At 51.3% G+C, this 20,164-nt stretch overlaps 1 long non-coding RNA gene across 1 annotated transcript in view; it reads right to left on the reverse strand.

Annotated features, from left to right (window-relative positions):
- Positions 1–1,051: 1,051 nt before the first annotated feature.
- LOC310879937 overlaps positions 1,052–20,164 on the reverse strand; it is a 94,073-nt gene continuing 74,960 nt past the window's right edge. The window contains exon 2 of the long non-coding RNA XR_014571266.1: positions 1,052–1,313. This is a non-coding gene — a long non-coding RNA (uncharacterized lncRNA). The remainder of the gene's footprint in view (positions 1,314–20,164) is intronic.

Here is a 20,164-nt window from a genome sequence, read left to right on the forward strand (position 1 = left end):
ACACTGATGCACTTTGACCACATTCAGTTAATGTTACCTACACCCTCCGGGTTAAATGGGGCTATTGGATGAATGCTCGTTGGACATAGCACAAAACAACAAATCATTAAGCGCAACCCCTGCGCTTCACAAACTAAACCAGTAAACTTTCGCTAACCACCATGTAGCATAAACCTTCATCGCCCAATCCCAGCAAACTACCTCTAAAACTCCATTAATCATCCCTTCCATGACATCATCGGAACGATGTATATATACACACAAACACATACAAAATAACTTAAACTTATTAGAGAAACTCCAGTACTAAAAATAGTAAACACAAGCAATAATTTCATATACTTCACTCTCACTCACCACTCAACTATCAGCTAACCACACCCCCGTCCACATAGCTTAACACAAAGCATGGCACTGAAGTTGCCAAGATGGCATAAAACATGCCTGCGGACAAAAGACTTAGTCCTAACCTTACGGTTGGTTTTTGCTAAATATATACATGCAAGTATCCGCGCCCCAGTGTAAACGCCCTCGACCACCTACCCCCATACAGGCCTTGAGGAGCGGGTATCAGGCACACCCAAGTAGTAGCCCAAGACGCCTCGCTAAGCCACGCCCCCACGGGTATTCAGCAGTAATTAACATTAAGCAATGAGTGCAAACTTGACTTAGTTATAGCAACAGCCTAACTTCAAGGGTTGGTAAATCTTGTGCCAGCCACCGCGGTCATACAAGAAACCCAAATCAACCGTCCTATTGACACGGCGTAAAGAGTGGTAAAATGCCTATCCTAGCTAACTAAGATCAAAATGCAACTGAGCTGTCATAAGCCCAAGATGCACCTAAACACACCATTAAGATGATCTTAGGAACTAACGACTGATTTAAACCCACGAAAGCCAGGGCCCAAACTGGGATTAGATACCCCACTATGCCTGGCCCTAAATCTTGATACTTACTTTACCGAAGTATCCGCCAGAGAACTACGAGCACAAACGCTTAAAACTCTAAGGACTTGGCGGTGCCCCAAACCCACCTAGAGGAGCCTGTTCTACAATCGATAATCCCCGATTAACCCAACCACCCCTTGCCAACACAGCCTACATACCGCCGTCGCCAGCCCACCTCGAATGAGAGCACAACAGTGGACACAATAGCACCCCGCTAATAAGACAGGTCAAGGTATAGCCTATGGAGTGGAAGAAATGGGCTACATTCCCTATTCATAGGGCACACGGAAAGAAGCGTGAAACCACTTCTGGAAGGCGGATTTAGCAGTAAAGTGGGACAATAGAGCCTACTTTAAGCCGGCCCTGGGGCACGTACATACCGCCCGTCACCCTCCTCAAAAGCCACATCCCACATAACTAATACCATAAATACGCTGAAGATGAGGTAAGTCGTAACAAGGTAAGTGTACCGGAAGGTGTACTTAGAATATCAAGACGTAGCTATAACACCAAAGCACTCAGCTTACACCTGAAAGATATCTACTAGACCGGATCGTCTTGAAGCCCCCCCTCTAGCTCAACCACACAAATAGTACACCAAAACTAAAGAATTTACTAAACTAATTAAACTAAAGCATTTTACAGTCTTAGTATAGGCGATAGAAAAGACACTTAGACGCGATAGAGACCCCAGTACCGTAAGGGAAAGATGAAATAGCAGTGAAACAATCAAAGCGACAGACAGCAAAGATCAACCCTTGTACCTTTTGCATCATGGTTTAGCGAGAACAACCAAGCAAAGTGAACTAAAGTTTGCCCCCCCGAAACCCAAGCGAGCTACTTTCAAGCAGTTAAAGAGAGCGAACCCGTCTCTGTTGCAAAAGAGTGGGATGACTTGTCAGTAGAGGTGAAAAGCCAACCGAGCTGGGTGATAGCTGGTTACCTGTGAAACGAATCTAAGTTCCCCCTTAATCCTCCCTACCGGACATCCTGAACCCTAATGAGATGATTAAGAGCTATTTAATGGAGGGACAGCTCCATTAAAAAAGGACACAACCTCGACTAGCGGATAATTCTTACTACTGATCCTACCGTGGGCCCTAAAGCAGCCATCAAAAAAGAGTGCGTCAAAGCTCCACCACCTAAAAATACCAAAATAAGATGATTCCCTTATCACAAACAGGTCAACCTATGAATATAGGAGAATTAATGCTAAAATAAGTAACTCAGGGCCACACCCCTCTAACGGCGCAAGCTTACATAGAAACATTATTAACAGACCTAGACAGATACAAAAACCCCTACAAGACCACGTATTAACTAACCCTGTTAACCCGACTCAGGAGCGCCTATAAGAGCGATTAAAATCTGTGAAAGGAACTCGGCAAATTAATAAGGCCCGACTGTTTACCAAAAACATAGCCTTCAGCAAATTAAACAAGTATTGAAGGTGATGCCTGCCCGGTGACTTAGGTTTAACGGCCGCGGTATCCTAACCGTGCAAAGGTAGCGCAATCAATTGTCCCATAAATCGAGACTTGTATGAATGGCTAAACGAGGTCTTAACTGTCTCTCACAGATAATCAGTGAAATTGATCTCCCCGTGCAAAAGCGGGGATGTGAACATAAGACGAGAAGACCCTGTGGAACTTAAAAATCAACGACCACCGCGAATCCTCAATCAACCCCACTGGGGCCACTACCATCGCAGAGCCTGGTCGATATTTTTCGGTTGGGGCGACCTTGGAGGAGAACAAATCCTCCAAAAACAAGACCATACCTCTTTACCTAGAGCTACCCCTCAAAGTGCTAACAGTGACCAGACCCAATATAATTGATTAATGGACCAAGCTACCCCAGGGATAACAGCGCAATCCCCCTCAAGAGCCCATATCGACAGGGGGGTTTACGACCTCGATGTTGGATCAGGACATCCTAATGGTGCAGCCGCTATTAAGGGTTCGTTTGTTCAACGATTAACAGTCCTACGTGATCTGAGTTCAGACCGGAGCAATCCAGGTCGGTTTCTATCTATGACACACTCTCCCCAGTACGAAAGGACCGGGAAAGTGGGGCCAATACCACAAGCACGCCCCCCCCCTCTAAGCAGTGAAACCAACTAAACCGTGAAGAGGGCCTTCCCCCACCACTTTCAATCCTAGAAAAGGACCAGCTAGAGTGGCAGAGCCCGGCAAGTGCAGAAGGCTTAAGCCCTTTCCCCAGAGGTTCAAATCCTCTCCCTAGCTTCACCCATGATTCAAATAACAACACTAAGCTGCCTCATTATATCCCTCCTATACATCATCCCAATCCTGATTGCCGTAGCCTTCCTAACCCTAGTAGAACGGAAAATCCTAAGCTACATACAATCCCGCAAAGGCCCTAACGTTGTCGGGCCTTTTGGCCTACTTCAACCATTTGCGGACGGACTGAAACTATTTACCAAAGAGCCCATCCGACCCTCTACCTCTTCCCCACTTCTATTCATTCTGATACCAATACTAGCCCTTGTCCTAGCCCTCACCACTTGAGCACCACTACCACTCCCATTTCCCCTAGCAGATCTAAACCTCGGAGTTCTCTTCCTAATAGCCATGTCAAGCCTAGCCGTCTACTCAGTCCTATGATCAGGCTGAGCCTCGAACTCAAAATACGCACTAATCGGAGCCCTACGGGCAGTAGCACAGACCATTTCATACGAAGTGACACTGGCCATAATCCTGCTATCAATAATCATACTAAGCGGAAGCTACACACTCAGCTCCTTTGCCGTCGCACAGGAGCCTCTATACTTCATTTTCTCCTCATGACCCCTAGCAATAATATGATACGTATCCACCCTAGCAGAGACAAACCGAGCTCCTTTTGACCTCACAGAGGGTGAATCTGAGCTAGTCTCAGGGTTTAACGTTGAATACGCCGCAGGACCCTTCGCCTTATTCTTCCTAGCTGAATATGTGAACATTATGCTAATAAATACACTTACAGCCATCATATTCCTAAACCCAAGCGCCCTAGGGCCACCCACAGAACTATTCCCCGTCATCCTAGCCACAAAAGTCCTCCTACTATCTTCTGGTTTCTTATGGGTCCGAGCTTCATACCCACGATTCCGATATGACCAACTAATGCACCTACTATGAAAAAACTTCCTACCCCTCACACTAGCTCTGTGCCTCTGACACATCAGCATACCTATCTGCTATGCAGGCCTACCTCCTTACATAAGGAAATGTGCCTGAACTACAAAGGGTCACTATGATAAAGTGAACATAGAGGTATAACAGCCCTCTCATTTCCTGTTGACCTTAGAAAAGTAGGAATTGAACCCACACAAGAGAAATCAAAATTCTCCATACTTCCCTTATATTATTTTCTAGTAGAGTCAGCTAATCAAGCTATCGGGCCCATACCCCGAAAATGATGGTTTAACCCCCTCCTCTACTAATGAACCCTTACGCGACCCCAATCATAACCTTCAGCCTCATCTTGGGCACCACAATCACAATTTCCAGCAACCACTGAGTTCTGGCCTGGACAGGACTGGAGATCAACACACTAGCCATCATTCCCCTAATTGCCAAATCCCACCACCCACGAGCAGTAGAAGCCGCAACGAAATACTTCCTAACCCAAGCAGCTGCTTCCGCCCTGGTCCTATTCTCTAGCATAACCAATGCCTGAGTCACCGGCCAATGAGACATCACACAAATAAACCACCCAACCTCCTGTCTACTACTGACAGCAGCAATCGCTATTAAACTGGGCCTAGTGCCATTTCACTTCTGATTCCCAGAAGTACTACAAGGATCGCCACTAATAACAGCCCTGCTACTCTCGACCCTCATAAAATTCCCCCCACTAACCCTGCTCCTACTAACATCCAAATCCCTCGACCCAGCTCTACTCACCGCCATGGCCCTAGCCTCAACAGCACTAGGAGGCTGAATAGGACTGAACCAAACACAAACACGCAAAATCCTAGCCTTCTCGTCCATCTCCCACTTAGGCTGAATCGCCATCATCCTAGTTTACAGCCCCAAATTGGCCTTACTTACCTTCTACCTATACTAGGATGGCCTCTAGCAGGATTTACTCACTGATTCCCACTACTCACTGGGTTTACCCTACACCAAACATGAGCAAAAGCCCACTTCGGGGTAATATTTACAGGAGTAAACCTAACGTTCTTCCCCCAGCACTTCCTAGGCCTAGCAGGAATACCCCGACGATACTCGGACTATCCCGACGCCTACACACTATGAAACACCATTTCCTCCATCGGCTCCCTAATCTCAATAGTAGCCGTAATCATACTAATATTCATCATCTGAGAAGCCTTTCCGGCCAAACGAAAAGTCCTACAACCAGAACTAACTACCACAAACGTTGAATGAATCCACGGCTGCCCTCCCCCATACCATACTTTCGAGGAACCGGCCTTCGTCCAAGTACAAGAAAGGAAGGAATCGAACCCTCACATGCTGGTTTCAAGCCAACTGCATTAACCGCTCATGCTTCTTTCTTATGAGACGTTAGTAAACCAATTACATAGCCTTGTCAAGACTAAATCACAGGTAAAAATCCTGTACATCTCATGTGGCCAACCACTCCCAACTAGGATTCCAAGACGCCTCATCACCCATCATAGAAGAACTCGTTGAATTCCACGACCACGCCCTAATCGTTGCCCTAGCTATCTGCAGCCTAGTTCTCTACCTTTTAGCCCACATACTAACAGAAAAACTCTCGTCCAATGCTGTAGACGCCCAAGAAGTAGAGCTGATCTGGACAATCCTACCTGCTATCGTCCTGGTACTCCTCGCCCTCCCATCCCTACAAATCCTCTACATAATGGACAAAATCGACGAACCAGACCTCACCCTAAAAGCCATCGGCCACCAATGATACTGAAGCTACGAATACACAGACTTCAAAGACCTATCATTCGACTCCTACATAGTGCCCACCCCAGACTTACCCAACGGCCACTTCCGACTGCTAGAAGTTGACCACCGCGTAGTTATCCCAATAGAATCCCCCATCCGCGTGATCATTACTGCAGGAGACGTACTCCACTCCTGAGCAGTCCCAACGCTCGGAGTTAAAACAGACGCAATCCCAGGCCGACTAAACCAAACTTCATTCATTACCACCCGGCCTGGGATTTTTTACGGACAATGCTCAGAAATTTGCGGGGCTAATCACAGCTACATACCCATTGTAGTAGAATCAACCCCACTCCCACATTTCGAGGCCTGATCGTCCCTTCTATCATCATCCTAATCATTAAGAAGCTATGCAACAGCACTAGCCTTTTAAGCTAGCCAAAGAGGGACTTCCCCCTCCTTAATGATATGCCACAGCTTAACCCCGCACCATGATTTTCAATCATAATTATAACCTGATTAACCCTAGCACTCCTCATCCAACCAAAACTACTAGCCTTCACCACAACCAACCCCCCATCAAATAAGACCTCCCTCACTACCAAACCCACACCATGATCCTGACCATGAACCTAAGCTTCTTTGACCAATTTTCCAGCCCCAATCTATTTGGCATCCCCTTAATCCTACTATCCCTACTCTTCCCAGCCCTACTATTCCCGTCCCCAAACAACCGATGAATCAACAACCGCCTTTCTACTATCCAAACATGACTCCTTCACCTAATCACAAAACAACTAATAGTCCCACTCAACAAAAATGGCCACAAATGAGCCATAATATTTACATCCCTAATAATCATACTTCTTACAATCAACCTTCTAGGCCTCCTTCCATATACATTCACCCCAACCACCCAACTATCTATGAACATAGCCCTAGCCTTCCCACTATGGCTCGCCACACTACTAACAGGCCTACGAAACCAACCATCAGCCTCTTTAGCCCACCTATTACCCGAAGGTACCCCTACACCCCTAATCCCCGCACTAATCCTGATCGAAACAACCAGCCTACTAATCCGCCCCCTAGCCCTCGGAGTCCGCCTTACAGCCAACCTTACAGCAGGACACTTACTCATCCAACTCATCTCTACAGCCTCCATTGCATTAATACCCACCCTTCCTGCAGTATCCATCCTAACAATAATCATCCTACTACTCCTAACCATCCTAGAAGTAGCAGTAGCCATAATCCAGGCCTACGTCTTCGTGCTCCTTCTAAGCCTATACTTACAAGAAAACATCTAATGGCACACCAAGCACACTCATACCACATAGTTGACCCAAGCCCTTGACCAATCTTCGGGGCAGCCGCCGCCCTACTCACAACCTCAGGATTAATCATGTGATTCCACTACAACTCATCCATACTACTAACCCTAGGCCTCATCTCAATACTCCTAGTAATACTCCAATGATGACGAGACATTGTACGAGAAAGCACCTTCCAAGGCCATCACACTCCCACAGTCCAAAAAGGCCTACGATACGGCATAATCCTTTTCATCACATCCGAAGCATTCTTCTTCTTAGGGTTCTTCTGAGCGTTCTTCCACTCGAGCCTGGCCCCAACCCCAGAACTAGGAGGCCAATGACCCCCAACAGGAATTAAACCACTCAACCCGATAGAAGTCCCCCTACTAAACACAGCCATCCTACTAGCCTCAGGCGTTACCGTAACGTGAGCCCATCACAGCATCACAGAAGGAAACCGAAAACACGCCATCCACGCCCTAACCCTAACGATCCTCCTGGGATTCTACTTCACAGCCCTACAAGCAATAGAATACCACGAAGCCCCATTCTCAATCGCCGATAGCGTCTACGGATCTACCTTCTTCGTTGCCACTGGATTCCACGGACTCCACGTAATCATCGGATCCTCCTTCCTGACCGTCTGCCTCTTCCGACTGATCAAGTTCCACTTTACATCAGACCACCACTTCGGATTCGAGGCAGCAGCCTGATACTTCACTTCGTAGACGTCATCTGACTATTCCTCTACATAACCATCTACTGATGAGGATCTTGCTCTTCTAGTATATTAATTACAATTGACTTCCAATCTCTAGAATCTGGTATAAACCCAGAGGAGAGCAATGAACGCACTCATGTTCATATTCGCCCTATCATCAATCCTAAGCGCCGCCCTAACCGCATTAAACTTCTGACTCGCCCAAATAAACCCCGACTCAGAGAAACTCTCACCGTACGAATGTGGATTCGACCCACTTGGATCTGCTCGATTACCATTCTCAGTCCGATTCTTCCTCAGTAGCCATCCTGTTCGTCCTATTCGACCTAGAAATCGCCCTCCTACTCCCCCTGCCATGAGCCGTCCAACTCCAATCCCCCCTAATGACCCTCACCTGAACTGTAGTGATCCTCCTTCTCCTAACACTCGGACTGGCCTACGAGTGAATTCAAGGGGGCCTAGAATGAGCAGAATAACAGAAAGTTAGTCTAACCAAAAAGATAGCTGGTTTCGACCCAGCAGATTACAGCCAACCCTGTAACTTTCTTATGTCGCCCCTACATTTAAGCTTCTACTCAGCCTTCATTTTCAGCGGACTAGGACTAGCCTTCCACCGAACCCACCTAGTATCCGCCCTACTATGCCTTGAAAGCATAATATTATCGATATTCGTAGGCCTATCAATATGATCCATCGAAAACCAAGTCTCCTCATTCACCATGGTACCAATTCTCATGCTAACCTTCTCAGCGTGTGAGGCGGGCACAGGCCTGGCCATCCTAGTAGCCTCCACCCGCACACATGGCTCCGACCATCTACACAACCTAAACCTCCTGCAATGCTAAAAATCATCCTACCCACAATCATACTTCTTCCAACAGCCCTGCTGTCTCCACCAAAATTTCTATGGACTAACACCACCTTATACAGCCTCCTAATCGCTGCCCTAAGCCTACAGTGATTAATCCCAACCTACTACCCCTACAAATTTTTATCCAACTGAACAGGAATTGACCAAATCTCATCCCCCCTCCTAGTACTATCCTGCTGACTACTCCCACTCATAATCATAGCAAGCCAAAACCACCTGCAACAAGAACCCCTACAACGCAAACGAATCTTTATCTCAACCTTAGTCGCAGTCCAGCCATTCATCCTACTAGCCTTTTCCACCACAGAACTAGCACTATTTTACATCTCATTTGAAGCAACCCTCATTCCCACCCTAATCTTAATCACCCGATGGGGGAACCAACCAGAACGCCTAAGCGCTGGCATCTACCTGCTATTCTACACGCCAGTAAGCTCTCTACCCCTGCTAATCACAATCATACACCTATACGTGAAAATTGGCACCCTGCACCTGCCAACCCTACAACTAACCCACCCAACCCTATCCACCTCATGGACAGGAATACTATCAGGTCTAGCACTGCTCATAGCATTCATAGTAAAAGCCCCACTATACGGCCTACACCTCTGACTGCCAAAAGCCCACGTAGAAGCACCCATCGCAGGCTCAATACTCCTCGCCGCCCTACTACTAAAGCTAGGAGGATACGGAATTATACGAGTCACTCTATTTATGGGCCCACTGTCCAACCTCCTGCACTACCCCTTCCTAACCCTGGCCCTATGAGGCGCCCTAATGACTAGCTCAATCTGCCTACGACAGACAGACCTAAAATCACTAATCGCTTATTCATCCGTTAGCCACATAGGCCTAGTTATCGCCGCAGGAATAATCCAAACCCACTGATCATTCTCAGGGGCAATGATCCTAATAATTTCCCATGGACTAACTTCCTCCATACTATTCTGCCTAGCCAACACAAACTATGAACGTACGCACAGCCGAATTCTACTACTCACACGAGGCCTACAACCTCTCCTACCACTCATAGCTACCTGATGATTGCTGGCCAATCTAACAAACATAGCCTTACCCCCAACAACAAACCTCATAGCAGAGCTAACCATTATAATCACCTTATTCAACTGATCTGCCTTCACGATCATCCTAACAGGAATCGCAACCCTACTAACCGCCTCCTACACCTTATTCATACTACTAATGACCCAACGAGGCTCAATCCCCTCCCACATCACATCTATGCAAAACTCAACCACGCGAGAACACCTGCTCATAACACTCCACATTATCCCAATATTCCTCCTAATCCTCAAACCCGAACTGATCTCCGGAATCCCCTCATGCAAGTATAGTTTAAACCAAACATTAGACTGTGATTCTAAGAATAGAAGTTCAAACCTTCTTACCTGCCGAGGGGAGGGTTTAACCAACAAGAGCTGCTAACTCTTACATCTGAGCCTAAAACCTCAGCCCCCTTACTTTTAAAGGATAACAGCAATCCACTGGTCTTAGGAACCACCCATCTTGGTGCAAATCCAAGTAAAAGGAGTGAACCCCACACTACTAATCAACTCCCTCACACTACTCACGCTGACAATCCTCCTAACCCCAATCATCCTGCCATTTCTATTTAAAAACTTTAAAAACACCCCACAAGCCACCACCCGCGCTGTTAAAACCGCATTCCTAATTAGCCTAGCCCCTACAACCGCATTCATCTACTCGGGAGTAGAATCTGTCACCTGCCACTGGGAGTGAAAATTCATTATAAACTTTAAAATCCCCCTGAGCCTAAAAATAGACCAATACTCAATAACATTTCTTCCAATCGCCCTATTTGTAACATGATCAATCCTACAATTCGCCATATGATACATGGCCTCAGAGCCATACGTAACAAAATTTTTCACCTACCTACTGACATTCCTAGTCGCCATACTCCTCCTAACAACCGCAAACAACATATTCCTCCTATTCGTAGGCTGGGAAGGAGTACGAATCATGTCCTTCCTTCTCATCGGCTGATGACAAGGCCGAGCAGATGCCAACACCGCCGCCCTACGAGCCGTAATCTACAACCGAATCGGAGACGTCGGACTGACCCTGAGCATAGCATGACTAGCTTCAACATTCAACACCTGAGAGATCCAACAAGCCGTACACCCCCACCAAACCCCAATCCTCCCCCTCATAGGATTAATCCTCGCAGCCGCAGGAAAATCCGCCCAATTTGGACTCCACCCATGACTGCCCGCAGCAATAGAAGGCCCCACCCCAGTATCAGCCCTACTGCACTCCAGTACCATAGTAGTAGCCGGAATCTTCCTGCTCATCCGCATGCACCCCCTGCTAGCCACCAACCAGACAGCCCTAACTGCCTGCCTATGCCTAGGTGCTCTATCAACCCTATTCGCTGCCACATGCGCCCTAACCCAAAATGACATCAAAAAAATCATTGCTTTCTCAACATCCAGCCAACTAGGACTAATAATAGTCACTATCGGACTAAACCTCCCACAACTAGCCTTCCTACACATCTCAACCCATGCCTTCTTTAAAGCCATACTATTCCTATGCTCAGGGTCTATCATCCACAACCTAAACGGAGAACAAGATATCCGAAAGATAGGAGGCCTACAGAAAATACTCCCAGTCACTACTTCCTGCCTAACCATCGGAAACCTGGCGCTGATAGGAACCCCATTCCTAGCCGGATTCTACTCAAAAGACCTCATCATCGAAAGCTTAAACACATCATACCTAAATACTTGAGCCCTACTCCTAACCCTTATAGCCACAGCATTCACCGCAACCTACAGCATCCGCATAACCATCCTAGTCCAAGCTGGACAAACCCGAATCCCCCCAATAGTATCAATAAACGAAAACAACCCACTAATCACCGCCCCCCTAACCCGACTCGCCCTAGGCAGCATTACAGCAGGAATAATCATTACCTCTTTCATCACACCAACCAAAACCCCCCCAATAACCATACCCCTTATCACCAAAACCGCTGCCATCCTCATAACAATCCTAGGAATCATCCTAGCCCTAGAACTATCGAACATAACACACACCCTCACTCACCCCAAACCAAACCCCCTCATAAACTTCTCCTCTGCATTAGGGTACTTCAACCCCCTAGTACACCGATTCTTCTCCAAAAACCTACTAGAAAAGGGACAAAACATTGCCCTACACTTGATCGACCTCTCCTGACTCAAAAAAATAGGGCCAGAGGGCCTTGCTGAACTACAAGTAGCCGCAAGCAAAGCCGCAACCTCAATACACACAGGGCTAATTAAGGCCTACCTAGGATCCTTCGCCCTCTCCATCCTGGTAATAATCCTAATAACACACAGACTCACTAATGGCCCCTAACATCCGCAAATCCCATCCCCTACTAAAAATAATCAACAACTCCCTAATCGACCTACCCGCCCCCTCCAACATCTCTGCCTGATGAAACTTCGGCTCCCTTCTAGCCATCTGCTTAGCCACACAAATCCTAACAGGCCTGCTACTAGCCATACACTACACCGCAGACACTTCACTCGCCTTCTCCTCAGTAGCTCACACATGCCGAGACGTCCAGTACGGATGGCTCATCCGCAACCTCCACGCCAACGGTGCTTCGCTCTTCTTTATCTGCATCTACTTACACATCGGACGAGGCCTCTACTACGGCTCCTACCTATACAAAGAAACCTGAAACACAGGAGTAATCCTCCTACTCACCCTAATAGCAACTGCCTTCGTAGGGTATGTCCTACCATGAGGACAAATGTCATTCTGAGGGGCCACCGTAATCACCAACCTATTCTCAGCCATCCCGTACATTGGGCAAACTCTAGTAGAATGAGCCTGAGGAGGATTCTCAGTAGACAATCCAACCTTAACCCGATTCTTCGCCATCCACTTCCTACTGCCCTTCCTAATTGCAGGAATCACCCTAGTCCACCTAACCTTCCTACACGAATCAGGCTCAAATAACCCACTAGGAATCGTATCAGACTGCGACAAAATCCCATTCCACCCATACTTCTCCATTAAAGACAGCTTAGGGCTCACCCTAATAATCACCCCTCTAATAGCACTAGCCCTATTTTCACCGAACCTCCTGGTTCTTGGAATCCTAGTTGGGAGTGGTTGGCCACATGAGATGTACAGGATTTTTACCTGTGATTTAGTCTTGACAAGGCTATGTAATTGGTTCACTAACGTCTCATAAGAAAGAAGCATGAGCGGTTAATGCAGTTGGCTTGAAACCCATCCCAAGTGGTGCAAGTGCACTCTCTGAACTCACTGAAGTGCATCCCCAGTGGTGCCAGTGCACTCTCTGCACTCACTCCACTGCATCCCCAGTGGTGCCAGTGCACTCACTGGACTGACTGCACTGCATCCCCAGTGGTGCCAGTGCGCTCTCCGGAGTCACAGCACTGCATCCCCAGTGGTGCCAGTGCACTCACTGGACACACTGTACTGCATCACAGGTGGTGCCAGTGCACTCTCTGCACTCACTGCACAGCATCCCCAGTGGTGCCAGTGCATTCACTGGACTCACTGGACTGCATCACCAGTGGTGCCAGTGCACTCTCTGGACTCACTGCACTGCATCCCCAGTGGTGCCAGTGCACTCTCTGGACTCACTGCACTGCATCCCCAGTGGTGCCAGTGCAGTCTCTGGACTCACTGCAGTGCATCCCCAGTGGTGACAGTGCACTGTCTGGACTCACTGCACTGCATCCCCAGTGGTGCCAGTGCACTCTCTGGACTCACTGCACCGCATCCCCAGTGGTGTCAGTACACTCTCTGGACTCACTGAAGTGCATCCCCAGTGGTGCCAGTGCACTCTCTGGACTCACTGCACTGCATCACCAGTGGTGCCAGTGCACTCTCTGGACTCACTGCAGTGCATCCCCAGTGGTGCCAGTGCACTCTCTGCACTCACTGCACTGCATTCCCAGTGGTGCCAGTGAAGTCTCTGGACTCACTGCACTGCATCCCCAGTGGTGCCAGTGCACTCTCTGGACTCACTGCACTGCATCCCCACTGCTGCCAGTGCACTCTCTGGACTCACTGCACTGCATCCCCAGTGGTGCCAGTGCACTCTCTCGAGTCACTGCACTACATCCCCAGTAGTGCCAGTGCACTCACTGGACTCACTGTACTGCATCATCGGTGATGCCAGTGCACTCTCTGGACTCACTTCACTGCATCCCCAGTGGTGCCAGTGCACTCTCTGGACTCACTGCACTGCAGGCCCAGTGGTACCAGTGCACTCACTGGACTCACTGTACTGCATCCCCAGTGGTGCCAGTGCACTCTCTGGACTCACTGCACTGCATCCCCAGTGGTTCCAGTGCATTCACTGGACTCACTGTACTGCATCTCCAGTGGTGCCAGTGCACTCTCTGGACTCACTGCACTGCATCCCCAGTGGTGCCAGTGCGCTCTCTGGAGTCACAGCACTGCATCCCCAGTGGTGCCAGTGCACTCACTGGACTCACTGCACTGCATCACAGGTGGTGCCAGTGCACTCTCTGGACTCACTGCAGTGAATCCCCGGTGGTGCCAGTGTACTCTCTGCAGTCACTGAACTGCATCCCCAGTGGTGCCAGTGCACTCACTGGACTCACTGGACTGCATCCCCAGTGGTGCCAGTGAACTCTCTGGACTCACTGCACTGCATCCCCAGTGGTGCAAGTGTACTCTCTGGACTCACTGCCGTGCATCCCCAGTGGTGCCAGAGCACTCTCTGGACTCACTGCACTGCATCCCCAGTGGTGCCAGTGCACTCTCTGGACTCACTGCACTGTATCCCCAGTGGTGTCAGTGCACTCTCTGGACTCACTGAAGTGCATCCCCAGTTGTGCCAGTGCACTCTCTGGACTCACTGCACTGCATCCCCAGTGGTGCCAGTGCACTCTCTGGACTCAGTGCACTGCATCCCCAGTGGTGCCAGTGCAATCTCTGGACTCACTGTAGTGCATCCCCAGTGGTGCCAGTGCACTCTCTGGACTCACGGCAGTGCATCCCCAGTGGTGCCAGTGCACTCTCTGGACTCACTGTACTGCATCACCAGTGGTGCCAGTGCACTCTCTGGACTCACTGCAGTGCATCCCCAGTGGTGCCAGTGCACTCTCTGGACTCACTGCACTGCAGCCCCGGTGGTGCCAGTGCAATCTCTGGACTCACTGCACTGCATCCCCAGTGGTGCCAGTGCACTCTCTGGACTCACTGCACTGCATCTCCAGTTTTGCCAGTGAAGTCTTTGGACTCACTGCACTGCATCCCCAGTGGTGCCAGTGCACTCTCTGGAGTCACTGAAGTGCATCCCCAGTGGTGCCAGTGCACTCTCTGGACTCACTGCACTGCATGCCCAGTGGTGCCACTGCACTCTCTGGACTCACTGTACTGCATCCCCACTGGTACAAGTGCACTCTGTGGACTCACTGTACTGCATCCCCAGTGGTGACAGTGCACTCTCTGGACTCACTGCAGTGCATCCCCAGTGGTGCCAGTGCACTCTCTGGACTCACTGCAGTGCATCCCCAGTGGTGCCAGTGCACTCTCTGGACTCACTGCACTGCATCCCCAGTGGTGCCAGTGCACTCTCTGGACTCACTGCAGTGCATCCACAGTGGTGCCAGTGCACTCACTGGACTCACTGCAGTGCATTCCCTCTGGTGCCAGTGCACTCTCTGGACTCACTGCACTGCATCCCCAGTGGTGCCAGTGCACTCTCTGGACTCACTGCAGTGCATCACCAGTGGTGCCAGTGCATTCTCTGGACTCACAAAACTGCATCACCAGTGGTGCCAGTGCACTCTCTGGACTCACTGAGGTGCATCCCCAGTGGTGCCAGTGCAATCTCTGGACTCACTGCAGTGCATCCCCAGTGGTGCCAGTGCACACTCTGGACTCACTGCACTGCATCCCCAGTGGTGCCAGTGCACTCTCTGGACTCACTGTACTGCATCCCCAGTGTTCACAGTGCACTCTCTGCACTCACTACACTGCATCCCCAGTGGTGCCAGTGCACTCTCTGGACTCACTGCACTGCATCCCCAGTGGTGCCAGTGCACTCTGTGGACTCACTGCACTGCATCCCCAGTGGTGTCAGTGCACTCTCTGGACTCACTGCACTGCATCCCCAGTGGTGCCAGTGCACTCTCTGGACTCACTGCACTGCATCCCCAGTGGAGCCCGTGCACTCTCTGGACTCACTGAAGTGCATCCCCAGTGGTGCCAGTGCACTCTCTGGACTCACTGCACTGCATCCCCGTTGGTGCCACTGCACTCTCTGGACTCACTGCACTGCATCCCAAGTGGTGCCAGTGCATTCTCTGGACTCACTGCACTGCATCCCCAGTGCTGCCAGTGCACTCTCTGGACTCACTGCACTGCATCCCCAGTGGTGCCAGTACACTCACAGGACTGACTGCACTGCATCCCCAGTGGTGCCAGTGCACTCTCTGGACTCACTGCAGTGCATCCCCAGTGGTGCCAGTGCACTCTCTGGACTCACTGCAGTGCATCCCCAGTGGTGCCAAAGCACTCTCTGGACTCCCGGCACCGCATCCCCAGTGGTGCCAGTGCACTCTCTGGGCTCACTGCAGTGCATCCCCAGTGGTGCCAGTGCACTCTCTTGACTCACTGCACTGCATCCCCAGTGGTGCCAGTGTACTCACTGGACTCACTGCACTGCATTCCCCAGTGGTGCTAGTGCACTCTCTGGACTCACTGCAGTGCATCCCCAGTGGTGCCAGTGCACTCTCTGGACTCACTGAAGTGCATTCTCAGTGGTTCCAGTGCACTCTGTGGACTCACTGCAGTGCATCCCCAGTGGTGCCAGTGCGCTCTCTGGACTCACTGCAGTGCATCCCCAGTGGTGCCAGTGCACTCTCTGGACTCACTGCACTGCATCCACAGTGCGGCCAGTGCACTCTCTGGACTCACTGCACTGCATCCCCAGTGGTGCCAGTGCACTCTCTGGACTCACTGCAGTGCATCCCCAGTGGTGCCAGTGCACTCTCTGGACTCACTGCACTGCATCCCCAGTATTGCCACTGCACTCTCTGGACTCACTGCAGTGCATCCCCAGTGGTGCCAGTGCACTCTCTGGACTCACTGCAGTGCATCCCCAGTGGTGCCAGTGCACTCTCTAGACTCACTGTACTGCATCCCCAGTGGTGCCAGTGCACTCTCTGGACTCACTGCAGTGCATCCCCAGTGGTGCCAGTGCACTCTCTGGACTCACTGCACTGCAGCCCCGGTGGTGCCAGTGCAATCTCTGGACTCACTGCACTGCATCCCCAGTGGTGTCAGTGCACTCTCTGGACTCACTGAAGTGCATCCCCAGTTGTGCCAGTGCACTCTCTGGACTCAATGCACTGCATCCCCAGTGGTGCCAGTGCACTCTCTGGACTCAGTGCACTGCATCCCCAGTGGTGCCAGTGCAATCTCTGGACTCACTGTAGTGCATCCCCAGTGGTGCCAGTGCACTCTCTGGACTCACTGCAGTGCATCCCCAGTGGTGCCTGTGCACTCTCTGGACTCACTGTACTGCATCACCAGTGGTGCCAGTGCACTCTCTGGACTCACTGCAGTGCATCCCCAGTGGTGCCAGTGCACTCTCTGGACTCACTGCACTGCATCCCCAGTGGTGCCAGTGCAATCTCTGGACTCACTGCACTGCATCCCCAGTGGTGCCAGTGCACTCTCTGGACTCACTGCACTGCATCTCCAGTTTTGCCAGTGAAGTCTTTGGACTCACTGCACTGCATCCCCAGTGGTGCCAGTGCACTCTCTGGAGTCACTGAAGTGCATCCCCAGTGGTGCCAGTGCACTCTCTGGACTCACTGCACTGCATGCCCAGTGGTGCCACTGCACTCTCTGGATTCACTGTACTGCATCCCCACTGGTACAAGTGCACTCTGTGGACTCACTGTACTGCATCCCCAGTGGTGCCAGTGCACTCTCTGGACTCACTGCAGTGCATCCCCAGTCGTCCCAGTGCACTCTCTGGACTCACTGCACTGCATCCCCAGTGGTGCCAGTGCACTCTCTGGACTCACTGCACTGCATCCCCAGTGGAGCCCGTGCACTCTCTGGACTCACTGCAGTGCATTCCCTCTGGTGCCAGTGCACTCTCTGGACTCACTGCACTGCATCCCCAGTGGTGCCAGTGCACTCTCTGGACTCACTGCACTGCATCCCCAGTGGTGCCAGTGCATTCTCTGGACTCACTGAACTGCATCACCAGTGGTGCCAGTGCACTCTCTGGACTCACTGAGGTGCATACCCAGTGGTGCCAGTGCAATCTCTGGACTCACTGCAGTGCATCCCCAGTGGTGCCAGTGCACACTCTGGACTCACTGCACTGCATCCCCAGTGGTGCCAGTGCACTCTCTGGACTCACTGCACTGCATCCCCAGTGTTCACAGTGCACTCTCTGCACTCACTACACTGCATCCCCAGTGGTGCCAGTGCACTCTCTGGACTCACTGCACTGCATCCCCAGTGGTGCCAGTGCACTCTGTGGACTCACTGCACTGCATCCCCAGTGGTGTCAGTGCACTCTCTGGACTCACTGCACTGCATCTCCAGTGGTGCCAGTGCACTCTCTGGACTCACTGCACTGCATCCCCAGTGGAGCCCGTGCACTCTCTGGACTCACTGAAGTGCATCCCCAGTGGTGCCAGTGCACTCTCTGGACTCACTGCAGTGCATCCCCGTTGGTGCCAGTGCACTCTCTGGACTCACTGCAGTGCATCCCCAGTGGTGCCAGTGCACTCTCTGGACTCACTGAAGTGCATCCCCAGTGGTGCCAGTGCACTCTCTGGACTCACTGCACTGCATCCCCAGTGGTGCCAGTACACTCACAGGACTCACTGCACTGCATCCCCAGTGGAGCCAGTGCGCTCTCTGGACTCACTGCACTGCATCCCCATTGGTGCCAGTGCATTCTCTGGACTCACCGCACTGCACCCTGAGTGGACATGTGCACTCTCTGGACTCACTGCAGTGCATCCCCAGTGGTGCCAGTGCACTCTCTGGACTCACTGTACTGCATCCCCAGTGTTGCCAGTGCACGCTCTGGGGTAACTGCAGTGCATCCCCAGTGGTGCCAAAGCACTCTCTGGACTCCCGGCACCGCATCCCCAGTGGTGCCAGTGCACTCTCTGGGCTCACTGCAGTGCATCCCCAGTGGTGCCAGTGCACTCTCTTGACTCACTGCACTGCATCCCCAGTGGTGCCAGTGTTCTCACTGGACTCACTGCACTGCATTCCCCAGTGGTGCTAGTGCACTCGCTGGACTCACCGCAGTGCATCCCCAGTGGTGCCAGTGCACTCTCTGGACTCACTGAAGTGCATTCTCAGTGGTTCCAGTGCACTCTCTGGACTCACTGCAGTGCATCCCCAGTGGTGCCAGTGCGCTCTCTGGACTCACTGCAGTGCATCCCCAGTGGTGCCAGTGCACTCTCTGGACTCACTGCACTGCATCCCCAGTGCTGCCAGTGCACTCTCTGGACTCACTGCACTGCATCCCCAGTGGTGCCAGTGCACTCTCTGGACTCACAGCAGTGCATCCCCAGTGGTGCCAGTGCACTCTCTGGACTCACTGCACTGCATCCCCAGTGGTGCCACTGCACTCTCTGGACTCACTGCAGTGCATCCCCAGTGGTGCCAGTGCACTCTCTGGACTCACTGCAGTGCATCCCCAGTGGTGCCAGTGCACTCTCTGGACTCACAGCAGTGCATCCCCAGTGGTGCCAGTGCACTCTCTGGACTCACTGCACTGCATCCCCAGTGGTGCCAATGCACTCTCTGGACTCACTGCACTGCATCCCCAGTGGTGCCAGTGCACTCTCTGGACTCACTGCACTGCATCCCAAGTGGTGCCAGTGCACTCTCTGGACTCACTGCACTGCATCCCCAGTGGTGCCAGTGCACTCTCTCGAGTCACTGCACTGCATCCCCAGTGGTGCCAGAGCACTCTCTGGACTCACTGAACTGCATCCCCAGTGGTGCCAATGCACTCTGTGGACTCACTGCACTGCATCCCCAGTGGTGTCAGTGCACTCTCTGGACTCACTGCACTGCATCTCCAGTGGTGCCAGTGCACTCTCTGGACTCACTGCACTGCATCCTCAGTGGAGCCCGTGCACTCTCTGGACTCACTGAAGTGCATCCCCAGTGGTGCCAGTGCACTCTCTGGACTCACTGCAGTGCATCCCCGTTGGTGCCGGTGCACTCTCTGGACTCACTGCAGTGCATCCCCAGTGGTGCCAGTGCACTCTCTGGACTCACTGAAGTGCATCCCCAGTGGTGCCAGTGCACTCTCTGGACTCACTGCACTGCATCCCCAGTGGTGCCAGTACACTCACAGGACTGACTGCACCGCA

This window comes from Anser anser, assembly GCF_964211835.1.
Source record: "Anser anser genome assembly, chromosome: 11".
In the NCBI taxonomy this organism is placed as follows: domain Eukaryota; kingdom Metazoa; phylum Chordata; class Aves; order Anseriformes; family Anatidae; genus Anser; species Anser anser.